We start from the raw sequence: 16,210 nt of genomic DNA on the forward strand, positions 1-16,210 counted from the left end.
TGCTAGACCGTCAGCGGGGATCCAGACAGCAGCACTGGGTCCTGTCGAGGGTGCACAATTTGGACCTGGTCAGACAGGAACAGCTAGCAGCGATCCCAGTGGCTGAGAGAATGGCAGAGGTCATTGAAACTCATAGCAAGGAAGAGACTTCGGTCCACACATCAGAAGATGAGGGCACATCAGCGGCTGTTCTAGCGGATGTGGTGTCATTGCAGATGCTGGATGTGACACCGTAGACTTTGTTTGGTATTGTATAGTAGCTGAGACTCCGACACTGACTTTGATGGCTGGATGTAGTACTGTCTTCTAATGACGTTGCTGTTCTTCAATATTATACTGGCTACTGTAGGGTGGGGATTGTATGATTGCATAGGCACATTGAGTTACAGGAACTGTTGGTGGGCCGCACTTGCGGAAATCTATAGCTAGATGCTTGGATTGGAGACAATTGGGGATCTTAGGATGGGAGACTTGGTGTGGCCTTGCACCCCTTATACCTTTCTTTCCACATGTAACCAATTAACTCGTACTGATGGAGCGTTTTTTTCCGTCAAGGTTTAGTACCTCTATTCTCATAGGGACCGCTCTAATAATGTTTCATGATTGTTGGATGGGAGGGGGTTATCTTCATATAATTTGTTTGGTTGGAATATTAGGTTTCCTTACGGGAGGGCTGGGCAGAGTGGCTACGTTTCACCAATTCTCATATGCAGTTACGCACATGGGCCAGGCTGAGCCACTAGTTCACTCAAAGCATTGTCCTGACTGACCACCTATACTTACTTGGAATGTGAGAGGTCTTCGTACACCATCCCACACCTAAACTAAGTCGAAGTGGCCCGGCCGCAAAGGAAATGGAGGGGGAAGGTATATGCCACTGACTACTCTCTCTTTGTGCAGGGGTCTTCTTAATCTGGATCCGCCTAGGAATGCCATTCCCAGCAGAGGTGGTCCTTGTCGACAAGGACGGCAGATATGTTCTTTTGAAGGGCCGTTTGGATGGGCGATGTGTACTACTGGGCAATGTGTACGCCCCTAGCGTAGATCAAGGGCTTTTTCTTGTTTTGCTCTCTTTAGCACTCGCAAAGGGGTGGGATATCCCGTGGTTGATTGGTGGTGATTTTAATTGTGTCTTAGACACAAGTCTGGACAGGTCCTTTTCCCCTGAGGTGTAAGTCTGCTTCAGCTAACTCCACAGTGCTATGTACCTGGGTAAGGGGGTGGGACCTGGTGGATGTTTGGAGGCATCGGAATCCTGTAGGGAGAATATATTCATTTTATTCACCCCATATATTGCATGTACGCCTAGACATGTTCCTGTGTTCACCCCGTCTAATCACTTACATGAAAGGTTTGGACTATTGGGGCCGTACGCACTCTGACCACAACCCGCATTACATTACGCTGGCATGGGAGGGTGGCACAACTGTTATTCACACATGGAGGTTGCAACCGGCGATGTTAGAAGACCCCCTCTTTCTGGAATCCATAGGGGAGGCCATTGATGATTATTTTACTCTTAATGCGGGGTCTGCCTCATCCAGGATGATTGAGTGGGATGCCATAAAACAACAATACGGGGAAAGTGTCTGGGATTGGTCGGTGGCCTCAGGAAGCATATAGACTTGGAACTACTGGAAATGGAAAAGCAGTTATTGGTATTAGGATCCCAGGTTATGGTGGGCATATCGGGTTCAGATCGGCTTTTAGAGGCATATAAGAAGCACGCAGAGCTTCTTGAGCGTCAACGGTGCCTGAATTTTGTGGCGCATTGAGAGTCATTGCATGCTAAAACTGACTGGACCTTTATTGGCTTGGCTGATTAAGCTGGACAAAGCCAGGGGGCCCATCACTGCGCTTCGGTCGCCGGAAGGCAGCCTTAAATACACACAACACTAAATTCATAGTATACTGACTGCACACTTTACAAAGTTATACATGTTAGCCTTAGATGCCTCCGAGACAGAAATATGTTCTTTTCTGGATAGCCTTCCATTTCCCACTCTCACCGCTGAACAATGTAGGGAGTTGGAGACACCAATCACGCTGGAAGAGGTGAAGGGTACAATGCGAACCCTGCCATTTGGAAAGGTCCCTGGACCAGACGGCTTCCCACACGAATTTTATAAAGCCTTTGTCGACTGATTGGGCCCTCTCCTCTTGACAGTATATACCGAAGCCTTAGAAGGCGCTTCCCTTCCGACCTCCCTGACGGAAGCGACGTTGATAACACTCCCAAAACCGAGCAGAGAGACCACACACACAAGCGCCTACTGACTGTTGGAACTATTAGGTTCGAGCATGCATTCTAGCAGGTCATCTGTCACTCCTTACTCCACATCTTGTTAATCTGGACCAAAATGGTTCTGTCCCGGGCCTTAACAGCACACTGAACATGCTTAGGCTATTTAGAGTGATATGTGGTACAGCAGCGACATGGCCTGCAGTGGGCTGTATGGTTCTAGACTTGGAAAAGGCCTTCAACATGGTGGAGTGGCCTTACATGTTTGCGGTGTTGCAGCGTTTTGGGTTTGGGCCATATTTTCTCAGTCTTGTTGAATTATTGTACGGTGCTCCCTCTATGCGGGTCCATCTTGGAACCTTATTCTCTGGGCCCATCCGGATAGGAAGAGGGACTAAACAGGGGTGTCCCCTTTCCCCATTGATCTTTTCCCCCGGTCATGGAGCCCCTGGCTATGGCACTGCGCAGATCAGCAGAACATTGGGGCATACCACTAGGAGGGGAAACACATGCTGTATCACTTTATGCGGATGATATTCTGCTTTATATTAGGAACCTGCAGGCGATTCCCCTGGTCATATCAGACATATTCAGTCAGTTTGCTTCGGTGTCAGGACTGGGTGTGAACTGGGGAAAATCATGCCTGTTTCCCATCACTCCTCACACTGACACCCCTCACTTGGTGGTGGACAGAGGGCTGGTGGCTTGGCATCCAGTTGTGTTCCGGTATGTGGGTATCCAGATCTATCATACAGACCAGGACCTTCTGGATGGGAATCTATCCAGAGCGATTGCTGCCCGGCGCTCTCAGCTGGACTTTTGGAAAAAACTTAACCTCACTGTTGCAGGTAGGGTTGCACTGATCAAAATGGTGATATTGCCCAGATTGTTGTATTATTTTGCTAACCTCCCGTTGTGTCTACCGGCATCATTCTTTCGACCCTCAAAGGGCATGTTGTGAGATCTTAGTTGGAGTAATATGCGTTGGAGAGTGGCATTAGTTAAGTTGTACTTGCCGATCGCGCGAGGAGCATTGGCCCTACCTAACTTAGATCACTTTTATCTGGTGTCCCAGATACAATGAGCAGCAGAATTATATCTCACCGATACGGCGGAGGGTACTTCTCCGTACAACACAGGAGAAGCTTCTCTTTCTTTTTCATCCTGGCACCAGACCTCACACCTCTCTTCCCTTACTGGTGCAAGTAGCTCGGAAATGCTTTTGTAGAGCTCTACGTCATACGAAACATGCTACACCCTATGCACCAACGCTCCCGTTATTGGAAATGCCGAGAGGAGGGTAGGGTTCGCACGGTTGATCTCATGGATTGGCAGGACGTGGGCCTCTGCACACTAAGGAGATCTATGTGAAGAAGGTGTACCACGACCCTTTCTCTCCTTCATTAATGAAGAGGGAATACAACCTGGACAGTTCTTGAATCACGCAGCATGTCTGGCAACGCGGGGTAACATGTCGCAAGAGTTCCCGACGCATCTCCTGATGCAGTACATACATGTGATGGGCACGGGGCGGCACCTTACAAAATGATTTGTGGAGTCAATTTGTGAACCAATATTGACTGATTTAACACCACTTCGCAATAAACAGGATGCAGACCTGTCCAGGCCTTTTACACCTAAGGAATGGGGAACGCTGTTGGTGAGCCCTAAAAGGTTCAAATTAATTCAATTTTATGTAATTCACGGGGCGTAATTAACCCCAAATAAAATTAACAGGTATTTTGACAGAACAGACGCATGTTGTTTATGCTGCAAATGAATGGATGCCGATCTCCTGCATATGCTTTGGGCGTGTCCCCGGCTGCAAGATTATTGCAGGGTGTTCCTAGGCTCCTACATACGTGCACTGACAGGGCGCTGCCACATACATGGGAGGCTTGCATTACGGGAATACTTCCCAGAGACAAAAAAACATAGAGCATCTTCTTGTTTTCTCAATTTGGGGCTGGGGGCGCCTAAGCAGCTCGGCACGAGGCGCTGGAAAGCTGAGGACCCCCCGCCACTTAAAGCCTGGACACAATCCATATTAAATTGAGCCAAAGCTGAGGCTGTCTCTCTTTTTTTAATTTTTTTATTATTTTTATTTACAGAATACAGTCACAACCACTGTTGCAGGGTTAGCCAAAATGATAGTAGTCGTTTGTACAATGGTGAATATAAATATATAGCTAGCCCCTCCTGCTTGTACTTTGAGAGTGAAAGAGGGGTACGAAGGTAAGGACAGAAAAATTAGTGGAGAAACAAAAGGGGAATAGGACAGGCATGTAGAGAGGTACAGTCGCTTAACATAACATTGGGATCAGCTGTACATCTGTAACCAGGGAGGGTGCACTTGGGCTGCCAAATATCCTATCTGGACTTCCTGGAGCCCAATTTTGACGACGCTCCAAGTGGTCATAACTCCAGAGGACCCCTTAGACATTTCCACCATTTCTTAAACATGGGATACATATACACTGTAATATGTCCGGTTAAAGGAACTCTGAGATATATTTGTCATGATTACAGAGTACTGGCCCATTGTGCTACAGTCCCTGATAGAAGCAGAAATGCCTGGATTTGTCACACTAGTACTTTTATGTCTACCGTCTTACTGAGCCGCTCCTGCCCTCCTCTCTTTTCCTATTTTCCTTTTGTCCTTTCTTTTATAGGATTATTGTTCAAAGTTTCAGTGTTATCTATAAAGTTGTTTGATCAATACTCCTGAGCAAACAGCTGGGTCGACTGTAGTCATTGGGTAAACTGTAAGTAGAACATGATTGTTCACAGTACAAGGCCTATAAGTTTGCTAATTCACCAGAGTATTATATTGTATTGTTTGATATGATTTGGTTTTATTGTATTGGATTTCATACACTGCATTGCATGACATGTTCATGGAGACTTGGCTGATTTTTGTTCATAAAATTGTTGCGAATGACCTTATTATTGTAAATTTATTCTTGTTCTGTACAATTCTTATGTCAAGGTTATGTACCTCTTAACAAATGAAAACTCAATAAACAGATCCCCAAAAAAACTGGGGAGTGCAGAATAGTAGAACCAATGTCTGTTTTATCAAGGATAGCGGAGAAAGATGATAACAAGGAAATAAACTGGCCTGACAAAATGTGATCACGTCAGTCCCTCACTCGCTTCTCTTTATATCTCCCCATTAAGCAAAGGGTTCTCTTCAGATCTCTGATAAAACCTTGTCAACCAGTAGGACAATGCCAATGTTTGCACATTTCAGTTTGCATCACCCTAAGATTACAGGATCAAGATTTCATGCTGGCTCAGAAAATGAAGAGGGGACCTCTGGATGGTGGGTACCAGGTAGTGAAATCGCGTCCCTCCCCCATCCATCATAAGTCTAATTTACTGAAGTTTCGATAAACATTAAAGACCTAACTGAACCCTTTTTTTAATGCTGGCTTTCTTTATTACCCTCGCAGGGCCGGCTCTAGGCATGTGCAAGCTGTGCACCTGCACAGGGCCGCCAAACCCCAGGGGCCACCACGCCAATATATATCCTTAATATAATAATCCTCCGAGGATGGATACATATTTGCGTGGCGGCCCCTGGCATAGATTTGGCGGCCTCCGGCTCTGTTCCACTCTCCCCCCCCCCCACCCCTCTTCACTGGCCTCCGCGCTCCGCCCCGCCCGGACCCCCTCTTCCGGGCCCCCTACCTACGCTCCCTGCCCAGGGCCACCATGAGCCTAGAGCCACCCCTGACCTACGTTGCAGTACAGCAGCAAGATGTCTTTGGGTGTGAGAGCACTGTACAAAGCAAAACAGGACAAAACAGAATAAGTGTGCATTCATGAAAGCTTACAAGAATGACGTTGCACATGACGCTGCACCACTCTCACAAAATAGGTCCGCCAGCAAGGCAAGATCCTGAACTATCCCTCTAAGGCGCTCTGGCTGCCATGAAGGATGTGTGAGTGGCCCTACAACACAAAATATAGACATAGTGAACGTTGAGATGGTGATTTTGCTGACATTTGAGCCATAGTAGAGGCAACGTAGGAGGGGGTACATGGAATGTCTGGGAGAACCACAAAGCTGAAAGTATGTAAAAGCTAACATGATCCACATTTGCTTTCCTTGCAAATAGAAGATATTTGCATTGGAACTACATCTGCTTTTATAGGGATCTCGGGGAGTTCGAGAGTGAAGAAGTTCTTGGAGGTTTGGCACAAAAAGCACTGAATATGAAAGAAAGTGTGCATTTCTGGTCAGTTGATTCAGCACACACACAGCTCCAGTTTTCTCCTCCCTCTTCATTGGCTGCGCCAAGAGCAATCATCACAGGATTCCTTACCTATAGAATCTGCAGGCTGTGAAAAGGGTGTGCCTGGTAAAGTATGAGAACACAAAAGTGGTATGGTGTTCAGATAATACACATGGGGTCCAGAACCAAATGAAGAGTTTCAGAGCAGTCATTATGAACAAGCCTTAAAGTACATATCCCCGGCAATACATGGAGAACTTATTGAGGCTGAAAGGTGGCACTTCATGAAACCTGAGAGTGTGTGGGACTGGTCGTATGGCTAGTGAGCCAATGAGAGAAGGAATAAGTCAGACAAAGGACCTCAGATAAACAAGAGGCTAAATTTTATGGTTTAAATAAAAGGCAGAAGTCTGAGAACCAGTCTACGTCCACACCAAATGCCCCAACGGGTTTTTTCCCCGGAGGAGGGAGGAGCTTTATTTATATGGCTATCAAGACCTAGTGGGATTGAGGGTGGAAAATCCGACTCCAAGGGACGGAAGTAGATCCCTTCAGTGCAACTTGATCTGGAGGGGAGAATGAATGAAATTAGATGGAGACATTGGTCCCAGTCAACTCACCCTTAAAGGGAGGAACATTGAATTTTATGTGAAAATGCTACCTTTTCAGCTGTAAGTACTAATGAGGGTGATTATTTTGTAATTATGGTATCTCTGATCTTAAGAGGCGGACCCATGTTAAGCATGAGATGTGGCGTGAGGAGCACGGGAAGCTGCACGCGCCTCTCAGGATTCAATGTGGGACACCTGCTATTTAGCTTCTCGTAAGGGGGAAATATTTGTATCACAGGAAGAGAGGTTTGGGGAATGGCTTTCGCTGAAACCCTTCTCTTTCATTAGCAGCCTCTCTTGGACTAAGGGGAGACTTGCTATGTGGCTGGGAAGTGGCAGGAAATAATTTAACTAGGATTTTCAGATTTATTTTTTAAAGTTGAGGCAATAGGACTTTCTTGTATTGGGGCAGGGAGGTCACTCTATGCCTGCTATGTAGAAATGTGAGGAGTTGGATTTCAGGAAAATATTGGGTGCAAGGGAGTCGTGTTTTAGTGAGGTGTTCTTGCTGGTGAATTATCTGATGAAGGCTAATGGATGAATTCCAAAAGCAGAACCAATGTAACTCCTGTCTTGGAATGTCAATGGCCTGGGGGACAGAATTATGCACAGTGTTAGTCAAGTGCCTTCAGAGGCTGAAATCGGATCTGGTCTTATTCCAGGAGATCCACCTTGTGGCAACATGAATGTCTCTTTCTAAGCAGCGGGAGAAACAGATGGCTACTCTTGCAGGCAGAGTTCATGTATAGATCGAAAATGTTCGCAGTACGGGCGAGGAGATCAGCTGTATTTTAGGATGGCCAGGGCGCAGCTGAACTTACATTCCAAATCATGTATTTAACAAACTTTAGTTATTAATCCTCTATATCTTTATAAATGAATACCATCATATTTCACCTCAATACTGAGATTTCATCACAATCATTTTCCTATAAGACTGCGCAGACCAATAGTGCGTCTTATTGAAACTGACACCCTCTGAGGCGGAAGCCGGAGGTTAGACGCTCATTTTTAAAACTTGCTTGTTGATTGTTTATCTGTTTTTAAAAAGACCTGAACTTGATTAAAAAGGACAGGCTACCACTCCACTTACAGCGGACATAGCGCTGTCTGGTGCCAGAGTCGGAGCACGAACGCCTAACACTCGCGACACGAGGCCACGCCCCCAGCCAGGCCACGCCCACTTCCCCCGCCTATAAGACTGCGCAGACCAATAGCGCGTCTTATTGAAACTGACACCCTCTGAGGCGGAAGCCGGAGGTTAGACGCTCATTTTTAAAACTTGCTTGTTGATTGTTTATCTGTTTTTAAAAAGACCTGAACTTGATTAAAAAGGACAGGCTACCACTCCACTTACAGCGGACATAGCGCTGTCTGGTGCCAGAGTCGGAGCACGAACGCCTAACACTCGCGACACGAGGCCACGCCCCCAGCCAGGCCACGCTCACAACCTTTCTCCCCAAATGTGCCTCCAGCGCAAGCGCAGCGGACGAGCGCAGCGGGAGCGCCTAAGGCAAGCCCGTCTGCGCCCGTCCGCGATCGTACGCGGTCTAGGGCTATACTCCATGTCCCTCGTGTGAACCATACACGGTGGAGTAAGTTAGAACTGCTAGCGCTCTGCCCTAGCACTACTGAGCTGTGCAAGCACAAACTAAAAGTAGAGGATAACATAGGCTGCGAACATTGTCACTTCTCCTATGATCCTGGTAGGAGTATGGTCACTACGGACAATACCTTACAATGCGGGCTGATTAATGTCCGCTCTTTACGCAAACACAAGTTAGATCTATACGATCTACTCACTGAAACACATTGGGACCTGGCATTTCTAACCGAAACATGGCTGGATGAGGAATCCACGCCTGACGCCCTAGAGGCACTCCCAGAGGGATATACAATATACAGACAGGACAGACCCATAGGCAGAAGAGGGGGCATTGCAATAGTTGCACAGGAAAGTCTACGCTGCCAGCTTAATTATGTGCCTATCCTGGACAGCGAGGCAGGGAGCTTCACGATAAAAGTGAATAACAACTATACACTGGAAGGAATGTTAATTTACAGACCCCCCGGCCCTTCAGCTAGGTTTGAGGAGAGTCTGGTTGAATGCATTATAGAGACCTCGATATGCAAAAATAAATTCATGGTACTTGGTGACCTTAACCTTCATCTCAATAACCCGTCCGACAACGCTAGTAAAAACCTCTGCCAAGTATTAGAAGCTTTACAACTAAATCAAATTGTAAGCGGGCCCACCCACCAGTTAGGGAACTTACTAGATCCCATATTTGTTAACCGGGGGGAAGTAGAAGCGAAGATTCCCATCCCTATCCCCTGGTCGGATCATCACCTGGTACCTTTTACCATTCAAGTTCCTGAAGGTAGAGCCCGACAACCCACAGCACTGTATCATCTAAGGCGAAAATGGGCCTCCTTCTCCCAGTCTAAGTTCTGCGAGGAACTAACAAAAGGAGGCGACCCAGGGGGGGATGATGCAGACACGGCTAACTCCCATCTCTGCAAACGCATCAACGATGCACTAGATCTTACAGCCCCTCTATCTAAAACTAAACCTAGTGGCCGTGCTCAAAAAACCGCACCCTGGTTTAGTACTGAACTGCGAAATGCTAAAACCTTATTGAAGAGAGCAGAAAGGCAATGGCGTCGGGCTTTCTCCAAAGATACTAGAGAGGTCTACCTGTCAGAGAGGCGACTCTACCATGGACTGATTAGAAAGGCGAAAACCACACACTATGAGACTAAGATCAACGAAGCTGGTAACTCTACGAAGGAGTTATTTCTGCTTTACAAAACTCTTTCTAGTGGAAACTCCGTCACTGTCCCTGATGACTGTTCGCCTGAGTCTTGTGACAGAATCGCAGATTTCTTTGCCGAGAAAATATCAAGAATTTACTCGGCTTTCCCAACTCAACCCACGAATGGGATAGAGTTTGTGGAAAACCCAAGGGAAAGGGGAAACTCACCCACCCTGACCAACTTTGTTACCCCACCCACAGAAACTCTCCTAAAAATCTGCAGATCTGTAAAGTCAGGTTCCCCACGGGACCCTACCACTCCCAAACGCCTAAGAGACAGCCTGGGGGCCTTGGAGCCCTACATTAGGCATCTACTGGACGTGTCTTTTTTTGTGCCTAAAGAATGGAAAAAAGCGGTGGTCCTTCCTCTTAGAAAAAAAACAACCATCAGCTTTGATAAATTAGACAATCTGCGGCCCATCTCTCTCTTACCTTATCTGGCCAAGGTAGCCGAAAAAACGGTCAATCTCCAACTTATGGATTTCATAGACAAAGCTGCCTTACTGCACGACACCCAATTTGGCTTCCGCCCCCGCCATTCTACGGAATCGGCACTACTGACGGCTGTGGAATCCCTACGGCAGGGGGTGGATGAAGGTCACACTATGGCCCTTATCCTATTGGTCCTGAGTGCGGCATTCAACACTGTAGCTCACTCCACCTTGCTACAGTGTCTGAATGATGGAGGTATAACTGGAGCCGCACTCCAATGGATCCAATCCTTCCTAACGGGGAGAAGTTTCCAGGTCCGTCAAGGGGACCACTATTCCCGAGACATAGAATTGGGTCAGGGCGTTCCTCAGGGATCGTCCCTGAGCCCAACTCTTTTCAATCTCTATGTCTCCCCAGTGGCTCCAATCGTTGTGGGACACGGACTACAAATTGTAACCTATGCCGACGACACACAGCTGGTTGTCTCCCTCTCGCGTGCACCCGGCCTTGCTATGGACAGTTTCAGGGCTTGCATGCAAGATCTTGCAACCTGGATGTCCACAAATTGCCTGAAATTAAATGGCAACAAGACCGAGGTGCTCGTGGTGGGAGGCAGCCCATCTGTCTGGACGTCGGCATGGTGGCCACCATGCCTAGGTGAGGCCCCCACACCTCGGAAGGAAGTCAGAAATCTCGGGGTCTGGCTAGATGCTGACCTGTCTTTCGGACCACAGATTAACAGGGTGACGGGCATTTGCTTCAGCATTCTAAAAACTCTGTGGAAGGTCCTAATTCTCCTTCCTACGGCCGCCCGCAGAACGCTGGTGCACGCCCTAGTCACCTCACGCATGGACTTTGGCAACCTACTCTATATGAGAGCTACCTGTAAAGCGATAAATCGACTTCAGGTGCTACAGAATGCTGCAGCTCGCCTTATCTTAAACCTCCCAAAAAGATCGAACTCCAAGGCTGCCCTCCAGTCACTCCACTGGCTGCCAGTGAGGAGCAGAGTTGAATTTAAGTCCCTCTGTACCTGCCACCGTATCCTCGCTAAGAAGGCGCCAGCACCACTCCAGAACCTTATCACAAGGTATGCACCAACTCGTGCTCTGCGCTCCTCGCAAGGAGGCTTACTTAAGGTCCCTAGGGTGAAAAAGGCCCGTATGGGAGGAAGATCCTTCCGATACCTGGCGGCAAAAAGCTGGAATACTTTACCTCTCAATCTCCGTCTGGACCTCTCCGAATCTAGTTTCCGGAGGAAATTAAAAACTCACCTCTTTTCAAAATAAGTGGGCTCCTCCCCTACTTCTCTTTCAGAGTGCTTCAGTTCAGCACGGGGACACGCATTCTGCGTAACCAGGCGCTCTATAAATGCCCCTTAATAATAATAATAATAATTTTTCCCACTACTGTAAATTAAAAAAAAATTCGAATCCAGAAGTACAAATTACATTGTTTCTCTATGCCTTTCGAAACCACAATAATCTCTCTTCTTCAGGAGAACAGTGTTTACTCTTTCTATTCATTTATCTGTACTATAATGTAATTAAAGGTAATGTTAAGTTATGTAAACTTGAGACTTAACTTTCTATGCATTACATTTCCAAGATAAAATAAAACTCTACATCTAAGTATAATGGTGTTGACTCCAATAGCGGGGGGCACGAGTTTTGGGGGCAGGGGTCTACAAATCCAGCTCTTACCTTCAGCCATCTCGGAGTGGCAAGGACAGGAATGGCCTGCCCCCCCACTCTTAAAACTCAGGGGCTGCCACGGGCACCAAAAGTCTTGCTACGCCACTGGTTGACTGCTTCTCTAAATCAACCCCACTGTCATTAGTTTCCTGTTTGTTATCATGGCAGAAAATAAATACATTTATATTCTCCTGATCAATAAGTAACTGCCAGTTGCACCCTTTCTTCTCCTGGTTGCTCCTTATTCACGGTTGTATAACAGAGGCACGCATGGCTAAACTACACATGCCTGTACTACGCTGCCTAAACCACAAATGCATCTGAACAACGTATTCCTTTACCACAAATACATTTACCTCGCATGCATTTACCAGACAATTTTGTGGTAAAGGCATGACTGGTATAAGGATGTGTTGTAAAGATCACACCCTATGCCACCTGCCCTTACCCCTAACAACTACCCGACGCCCGAGCTGTAAAAGGTACCCTGATCCCATCCTGAGCCCTTAAAACTAAGCCTGGCCAAAGCACTACGCTACGCTCGCAAAGTTTGCGAAGTTTGCGCTACTTTGCACTATGCGAATTGCACGTAGCACAGTGCAAACACGCGTAGCTTAGTGCAGGGGTCATTTTTTGCTTGCTCGCGGTCCTCAACATCAAGTTGGCGACCGCAAGCAAGCAAAATTACATCCCAGCGAGACTTTTTCCTCGTTCGCGATCAGCAACATCAAGTTGCGCTCGCGAGCGTGGAAAATAAACCTCCCGGCGAGCTTCTCAACGCGGGGAGGTCAGGTTTCTCATTGTAAGTGGTTGCGTATGCTCGTGACCGCTCGCGATGAGAAACTACCAGTCCGCGTTGAGAAAGCTGCCGCTCGAGTCGAGCACAGTAAAAGACAGCTCACACGGTGCAAGATGCCCTTTTCAATGATTGCACAGAGCAGACAAGCATCCGGCACTATGCAATCATCACGAACAGTGCACTACACTGTTTGCGTAGTGCTACACATAGCTCACGTAGTGCGAAGTGCACTTCGGGTAGCTACGCGTAGCGCTACTTCGCGAACTACACCCATGGTTACTTAAAACTAACCTGACCCCTCCCAAGCCCTAAAACCTTCTCCAACCCCCTGAGCATTAAAAACTAGCCCAACCACCTGAGCCCCAAAAACTACCCCGGACCCCCAAACCTCAAAACTAACCCTGGGCGGTGTACTCCGCTCCACTCGCGAAGTATTCTGCACTCTGCGTTTCACGGAAATAGCGGAGTTCTGAAAAACTCTGCTTCGCGTTGCAGAGCCAAGTTTTCTTTCCTCGCTCGTGTTCGTCAACGTCAAGTTGGCGACCGCAAGCAAGGAAAATCAACCCCCCACCAAGATTTTTCCTAGTTTGCGATCGTCAACATCAAGTTAGCGAGCACAAGCGTGAAAAAACAACATCCCGATGAGATTTCTCAACACGGGGGGTCAGAATTCTCATTGCGAGTGGTCGCGTATGCGCGCAACAGCTCGCGTTCAGAAACTGTCTGTTCGCTTAGAGAGAGCAGCAGCTCAAGTAAAAATCTACTCAAGGGGCAGAAAAGGAAAGCAGGGATCGCTTGCACTGTGCATGGTGCCGTTCGCAATACTTGCACAGTGCAGACAAGCATCCGGCACTGTGCAATGAACGCGAACTGCATTTTACTATCGTACGCCACCGCTTGATGAGCTCTGCGTAGTACGACAGTGGTTTTTTTTGCACTTTGCTGAGTTCCGCGTAGTGCAACTCCATGAACTCCGGCCAGGGTTACCTAAAACTACCATGACCCCCCCTAAGGCCTAAAAACGACCCCAATCCCCCAAGCCCTAAAAGCTACACCAACCCCATCCTGAGCCCTAAAAACGACCCGACCCTCCTGAGCCAAAAAAACTACCCTGCCCCCACCCCCGAGAACTATCCAGACCCTTCCTAAGGCCTAAAAACGACCCCAACCCCCCATGAGCCCTAAAAGCTACCCTGACACCCAGCCCTAAAAACAACCTCACCCCCAGCCCTAACTCTGAGCCCTAAAAACTACCCCCAAACCTTAAAAACTACCCCCCAAAACCCAGTCTCACTTACCTCAGCATCTAGATCGCGCATTGCTTTAACAAGGCATATGCGTGGATAAGGCAAGCGTGGTTGCGCTTGAGTTGGTACGTCATGCGTGGCTCTGCCTGTATTGTTTAGGCCGTTTGCCCATATTCACCAATGGGATGAGGAGCTTGCCCTTATATCACCAACCTCACTGACTTACATCACTCGTCAGTTTGCACAAGGCATCATCTTCTGCAACTCCAGTTTGTATTTCCTATCTGTCATTATGATGTAATACTTGTCTTTCTCTTGCGGAGCACTGCTTTGGTCTTTGTACCTAGGAATGCACTATATAAGTTCCTTACTGTGAATATTTAGCGAACAGTGCTCTTTACTGTTTTCAATTTTATACCAAAATGTTTTTTTCCCCAGTTAGGAATTCTTGGATAATGAGATTCCATGCTGCATCCTATGCACACACTCTGCAGCAGGGTGCCTGAATGGCGCAGCTGGGGACATAATCATTGACTTGATTTCAACAGTTTGTGCTGGTTTTGCACCTGTTGTGAGCACACCAAACAACTTCCTAAGTATCAGCCATAAAGGCAAATTTTCCTCCATCACAAGCCCTTTCAGATGGTGTGTCTCCAGATCTGCCCTATGTAACCTGGCCTTATAGAGTCTTTTTGCAATCTGTCTCCCTCTAGTCATCACAACAAGCAAGCTTACCACAGAATGAGCATACTTTAAAGTAGGGCTCTAGGTTTATGGTAATTATGTTTGGGCATTTCAGTCTGTATGTATAAATATTTATTCTCTGTAAATTCTATCTGTATCCATGTTTATTTTGTGTTTAGTGTATAATAAGCTGCAATGGGTATATTTCCACATTTATTTAACCAACAAATGTTTACTCATGTTTTAATGTCCAAAAATCATTTGTATTGCAGAACTGCTTAAACAGCTGCAATGCTGCCATTATTTAAACTTCAATAAGATTGCTTTCTTCTTTTTTCAACTCCCCTACCTCTACTGACATTAGGCCATTGGCCCAGCACGCATGATTGACTGTAGTGAGAATCGTCCAGAAAAAAACATATTTTCTGTATTTTTCCCACCCGCGGCCCTTGCAGGTAAAAGCAGTGGGGAAAGTTGGAGGGCATGGGAGATTTTGACGGTCGACGACAAAAAAAATATATATGTAATTTTCCATATATAAAAATAAATATAGACAATACTAGATATACTATCTGTAAAAATCAGTAAAAAGTCAACTGTTTGACTCTAAAATAAATGTCTACCAGTAGGAAATGTAGGTGTGAACATTTCAGTCCCACAGAGTGGGAAATACTGCTTTTACTGCTTTGCCAATGGGCAAACTTTGTTTGCAGCACAAAAATGCATTGATCTAACTGCTATTACCAAAACAAGAGTCGCAAATTGATACCCAATCGTGATTTAGGAATAGGTAAACTGTGATTGCGGCCAGCTAAGGAATTGTATTTAGGGCGGATGTTGCTTCTACTTTAAGATTTGCGGTCCTACAATTGTGATTCGCTATTTATGCAATTTTGGAATTGCAATTTGAATATTAGCACATCTGGTCCTTTCTGGAATTGGTCTTCTATGCGCTTGAGCATCGATGCGTCTTCCGTGAATATGTGTTCTGCAACATCTTTGTACCGTCTCAGCAGAGGCACAAAGCACTTGCCAGTCACACAAGGTGACTAAAGAAGGCAAGGAGGAATTACTGTGGGCGGTGATAGAAAACTTTCAGTTCTTTGCTAAAGTACATTACAAAAGTTGTTTACTGTTTCATAGTGCCTATATATATATTAAATTGCTATTTGTTTGCAGTGAAAGTGTTTGTGTTGTTGATTACCACTTGAATCTGCTTTGTGAGATATATATTGTAATGCGTTTTTCAATGCCTGCCTGCAGCAATGTTAGCATGATTAACTGGTGCAACGTCACTGATAATGGAATATATAATTAATGCAAAAGCCACCGTGAAATGATTATGTTCCCAGCTGCGCCATTCAGGCACCCCGCTGCAGAGTGTGTGCATAGGATGCAGCGTGGAATCGGAGGCTCTCATTATCCAAGAATTCCTAACTGGGGA

Source organism: Lissotriton vulgaris, chromosome 4_1, assembly GCF_964263255.1.
Source record: "Lissotriton vulgaris chromosome 4_1, aLisVul1.2, whole genome shotgun sequence".
Taxonomy (NCBI): Eukaryota; Metazoa; Chordata; class Amphibia; order Caudata; family Salamandridae; genus Lissotriton; species Lissotriton vulgaris.